The sequence below is a fragment of the Lactuca sativa genome, chromosome 5, assembly GCF_002870075.4.
Source record: "Lactuca sativa cultivar Salinas chromosome 5, Lsat_Salinas_v11, whole genome shotgun sequence".
Lineage (NCBI taxonomy): Eukaryota > Viridiplantae > Streptophyta > Magnoliopsida > Asterales > Asteraceae > Lactuca > Lactuca sativa.
Window position 1 is genome coordinate 149,533,450 of NC_056627.2, and position 6,363 is coordinate 149,539,812.

A 6,363-nucleotide genomic window follows, 5' to 3' on the forward strand; every position below is an offset into this window, starting at 1 on the left:
TAGTATTTCATTTGGGTGATTTACTAAGGACTCAATCAATCAACTAACTTGAATTTGTTTTTCTCCTGTTTTGTAGATGTCAAAGTTCGACAACTATGGTCTTCCCAAATCCCATGGAACAAGCATTCCACATGAAGATGGTATTCCACGATTCAATCGAGGAACGAGAAATCATGCTTCACTTCCTCCTCCTCCTCCTATTGTTCTCCCTAACCCACAAGATCGAAGAATTGAAAGGTTCAATATCACTAAAGCCCTATTGGAAATGAAACATGAAGATGGTAAACCCGTGTGTGCCCACGTTCTAGAAATGAAATCACACATTGATAGGTTGATAATGTTAGGTGTGTCATTCCCAGATGAGTTGGCTGTGAATTGGGTTTTGCAGTCACTTCCCGAATCATATAATGAGTTCAAAAGAAAGTATTATATGATAAATCATGACGACAACCTCATTGACCTAACTTACATGCTCATTGCTGCTGAATCAGAAATGATTTGGCGAAGCAATGGAGCGTATTTGTTGGAAAAATCAACCGACCATGCTTCCGAGGACGTTCTAGGAGAACCGACCTGCGTTTACTGCCAAAAGAAAGGGCGTTGGATACAAGTCTGCCCAAAGAGCCTGAAGAGTCCAGAAGATGGGAGAGTCAAAGAGTATGGCTGCGCTTCAGGTAAAATCCACTATCTAACTCCATTAAGTTCCTATTCATTAATTCTTAATACATAATGTAATAAGATTGCATTTGAATGTTTTACAGGATCGGTGAAAAGAAAGGAAGCTTGGTGAAAGAGCAAGATGAATCTAATCACAAGGAATGGATCTTGATCGCATGGACTTGAAGATTAGATTTTGATCTTAGATAGTTATGATAGAGTTGTTAGAAATTTTTCTTTTGAAATACATAGTTTTCAATGGATTTTGCATTGTAAGGACATATGTTTTCCGCTGCTTTTATAAATAAAATAAATTTTCGTTTGACTTATTTATTTATTTGTTTATTTCCTTGCAATGAAATCGTCATGAAAATTGGTGTTTGCATACTTCTACAACAAATGGATTTGTTTCTTATTATATTATGGAAAGTCGAGAATTTACCAAATAAGGAGAGTTTCTCATCGCCCAAGTTTCAATTGGACAGAAACTTGGAATCATGCAACGTGGATGCACGATGAATGAGAAATTTCTTATTTGGAAATTAGTCTAATTCATTGACAAAGTGTCAAGTGAAGGACTAGGAGATCGAATACACAAAGTTGCGTGTTGATCAAAGTCCACCATAAGAGTAACAATGATATTCGTCATTATTTACTAAAGGTTTAGTAAATATGATTATACTTACAAGATTAAGTGTAATTCTGAATTGATTAAAGGGTTTAAATCAATAGCAGAACGAATAAGAAGAATCAAGTAGGCAGAAAGATAAAAGTTACTCCATTCTAAGATGAAGGGAGAGTACCTTTTATGCTTTATGATAGGTCTTAATGATTAAGAACCATATCTCAATTGATCCTCTAAGTGAGTCTTAGTACAATTGTATGTCCAAGAAGAGGAATCAAAGAATTGAAGAAATGGTTAAATCAATAAGTCAATCATACTTCGTTCCAATAACAAGTCTTAAAGTTAAGATTGTGACATTGAGTGAAAAGTCTTAAGAAGGTTTGAAACTTTCATTAAATGTGGAAAGTTGTGATGTCTTGGATAAGACAAAGACCAACTAGGACCAATTTATGAAGTGTTTTGATAAAAGCTACACTAACTCTTGAATATTTGTTTGTCAAGAAATGGTTTTTGACAAGAGAATCCTATATGTCAAGGAGTCAGTGGGAGTCTTAATGGTCTTGAAAGGTTTCAAGAACAAATCAAATAAACCTTATCGATCATCACTAGCACACGAGTTGAGGTTTACAACCTATCGTGTTGACATTATTTTGATTCTGTGCCAATCCAATCGAGCTAATTATGCATGTGAGTTCTATGAGTTCTCATTTTGAACGCATAAAAGGAAAAGCACCTTAATCAATGAAAGGTACATTGATAGGAAAGGGTGAGCTGCTTGGAAGACATGGTGGGCAGCTGTGCTACCATAAAGGCAAGAAATCGAGATCAAGAAAGTTTGATCCATAAGAGTTTGAATTTGTCGTAAACTTTGGTTTTGACAAATTCACATGGATAGGAACAAATACATTGTTTAAATCTAAGTGTCATAAGATTTCCTCCTTCATGAAAATGATTGTGAGTAAATGCTTTCACTAAGACAGATTTTAAGAAGATAGTGATTGTAAAATTGCATTCTCGAATTTAATTATGGTTACGGCATCCCTTTCCATAATTTGAATTGTGAGGTTTGGCAATTAGTCTTAATTGTTTAGACACACATATGAACTATTGAAGGCAAATGTGTATAAGTTCAAGAAACCTTGATAAAAGATTATCAAAGCACTAAGTATTAGAAACATGAACTTAAGAAATTCGATAAGCATTGTTTTTCTGAAAGTTAAGATGTTTATGAATACATGTCGAAGCTAGTGGGAGCATAAGTGTTATATTTTATAATAATCATCAAGATAGTGGGAGCATAAAAGTTATGATTGTATGATTATTAAGGAAAGTATTGCAAGGTTAGCAATATTAATTATAGAAAACAAGAGTCATACTTTGCAAAGTCGCAATAGTTGAAGAGTTGTTTTGCTATAATTAAGGGAGAGAATATTATGCTTCATTTCAAATCTAAAGGTTTAGGTTGAGAAATGTTAATAAAATTTAGTCAAAGGTACAAAGTGTGTTCTTAAAATTTTGATTATGATTACGGCATCCCTCTTCACAATTTGAATTTTGAGAACATAGCAAATAAAACATTATGCGTCGTGTCCCATACGCTTTGGGTAGAGGATCGATTGCAAATGCTTTAGTGTTTGACCATTCTAAAATTTTCCAAATGTCGAGCACATTTAGAGGGAAAAAGGACTAGAATCGGTTTAGACTAAAATAATTAAACAACTATCAAAGGACAACCTAAAGTTCGACGAGGATTGGTCGCTTGTGACTAGTTGGAAGTATAGTATTGGAAAATATGGAAATGGTTCCATATTGGATGGACCGTATCGACATCATTACGAATAGATAAGATTCTATTAAGAATGAGTTGTCATATGGAACATATGGAAGTGTGTCCATATTGGGAATTGAATATTGAGAAATCTATGACTAGATTAGAAACTTCTATGCAAAAGGATGTTCAAAGAATGTACTTTGAGTGAGAGACATCACGTCTATGGAATTGTCTTGTAACAATCTCCGATAGAGGACTTTGTAATATCATTGGCAATAGTCTTTATGACTTTGGTGCAGTGACATTACGAAAGGATAGTTGCATAGAATGTTAGAATCTAGCATATTCTATAAGTAGCAAGAATTTGATATTCTTTGACTTATGAAAAACAGATTTGGAGTTGTGAAATGAGAAGGATTGGAAATGTATTCAATGAGATCTATTTCACAAAGTAAGAACCATAGGTAAACATTGTGTTCATGCTAGGAGCATGGGACAAGTGTTGGAATTCAAGTAAGAAGTTGATTACTCGAAACGACAAATAATGAGTAATCAATATGGTGATAAATAAAAGGCGTTTTATTTATACTCAAAGGTTTGAGGCCATATGGGATTAGTATTATTCTTGTGTTTCACTTTGCATGTTTTGACTTCCAGAATAATTGAGTTTATTAAGAATAATCGAATTATTCAAACGGGCCACAGTCGTTCATATGTTGGAAGTAGATATGAATGAAGACTGTCATGAATTGGTGTGTGGATTGTCTATAAGGTATTAGACATAAGCAAATGTTTGCTGCAACGTTCATGAGTGCTTATGAATATGATTTGAGCATTGGATCAAACCCACGCTCACTTGGATCACTCCATGAATTGTATCACGAGTGATTGGTGAGACGATAACATCTTATATTCTTGAAACCGAGATGTGTGAGTTGTATCTTGCGAATCGGTTGCACATTGATAATATGTAAACGCACTAGTAACTTGGTGTTATAAAACATATTGTTGTGTGTGATTCGGTGCGTGAGTGCAAGCGAGCATTGTATCAAAGTTTATCTGTTCCTTTTATTCAAAGTAGAATAAAAGCGATATCTTTGGGCCCCTCGATGGTTTAGTGATGACAAACGTAACTGCTCGGCCGGGCTAGGGCTAATTTGATTTGTTCAATTAGTCTGTCGTCATAAATCAGAAATCGAGAAGTAGTACAAAGAGAATGATTTGAAATCGTATCTCATATGATATCTAGAATGGAGGAATATATGATCCGTTATCTAAGGACACGCGTATTTGATATGATCAGAGTTGACAGCAGCTTTGGAAAGCTACGATTGCAGATTGGGATCTGAAGTCATACGCAGAATAGTTATTAGACTTATCCAAGTGGGAGACTGTTGGATTTGTGTCTAAGTCCATAACTATTTTGGTATGTACTTGACCCGATGGTGCATGGTCCTTTTGGGTTGCCTTCACCAAAGCAACTTGATAGGATGAATTATGGAGAGAAAGGATTAAATATGCTTTATTAATATATTATGAGAATAATATATTAAAGGAGAAATCATATTGTTTAATTAATATTAGTCAATAATTAATTGGTAATTAGTTTTGTGACTAAAAGAGATTAATTAAACTTAAGGGACTGGAATTGTAATTATAAGATAATTGCAATTAGGGCCATGGATTGCCATTTATTATAAGGTGGACGAATTCTAATGGGGAAGCCCATATGAAGTCGTCCAAGGCTTTAAGAAAAGGCCTCCATGGGTTGCTTAGGGCTTAAGCAACCAAATTAGGGTTTCCTTGTTAGATAACCCTAATAGCCTTACTATATAAAGACCCCTTATGCCTCAAAAACGTGGACAAGCAACCTTCTAGGGTTAGAACACGTTTTGGGCAGCCTCCATCCTCTCTCCTTTTCATCCTCTTGCTTATGGTGTTTGTGAGCCATTAGAGGAGTGACACTTGTGACTCTAAGCCTTCCAAAGTCAATTCAAGGAGGAATTGGGATTGTTATTGCTACATAACAATCAAGGTAATATCTTAAACCTAATTATATGTTAATATTGATTTCCATATGCTAGAATTAGGGTTTATAGTCTTGGATTCAAAGCATGTATAATAGAGAAACCTAGATCCAAGCATTAGGGTTTATATGAGCACATAGGATGTCTTATGACCAAAACCCATCAGGATCATCCATGGACTTCCATATAAGCCTAGCCCATTAACAAATGAGTGTTAGCCCACACCATATAAAACCAATAGCCCATAATCTAATTAGTCTTCCTTTTAATCTCTAAATTAATTCATAATTAATTTAAGACTAATACTAATTAAATAACATAACTTCATATTAATATATTATAACTTATAATATATTAATAAACATATGTGTATAACTCTCATAAAATTATCCATAAATAGTTCAATTGAGATGCAACCCAAATGGACCATGCCGGGTCGGGTCAAGTATATACCAAATAAGTTATGGACTTAGACACCTTATCCAACACTACCGGCCTCGATCGAAGTACCACCATTCTGCAATACATCACAATAAACATTAGAGATACTGATACTTCCTGAGGGATCACAACTACTTACAAGCTCCCTGGTCTTATCTTGGCCTTCCTTGGTTCGGGTACGGATCCTCTGCTTTCAGTAGTACGGGCCCATACTACCTTCCACATCTATCCGTACCTTCTTCAAGGACTGCCTCGACTCCACCTGTCACACCCCGAAAACCAAAGGCGGAAACGTTCCCGGGGTTGACTCCACGTTGAGTATCAAATCCAATGTACATAGTAATCACAGTAAACAACCATTACATTACATATTTATGAAAGTTTACATTTGGTTCAAAAGTAATTTGTACAAAAGTTATACATATATCATATGAACAAAAGAGACGAGTCTTCGAAGCACTCCGTCTTCACCAAAAGATATCGCCGGGTACCTGTCTAACTTGGACTTGAGAATACAAGCAGTTTGAAAATCAGCATAAAGCTGGTGAGTTCATAAGCGGTTTTGTTTTGTGAAAATGTTTCGGTTTCCTTTAGTTTTCTGAAAAGGTTTGATATCCAAGAAAATCCCGTATTTTCTTATGTAAAGTAGTTAAGTTATCCTTCGTTACAGTTCTGTTACAGATATAAGTTAACCCCAGGAAAATCCCATATTTTCCAAAATGTAAGATTGATTAAATAACACATAGTATAGTTTATTATACAAAACTATAATTTAGACGAACTGTAGATAGAAAGTATTTTGAAAACCTTGGGACTAACATCCCGAACCAGTTATAAGATAA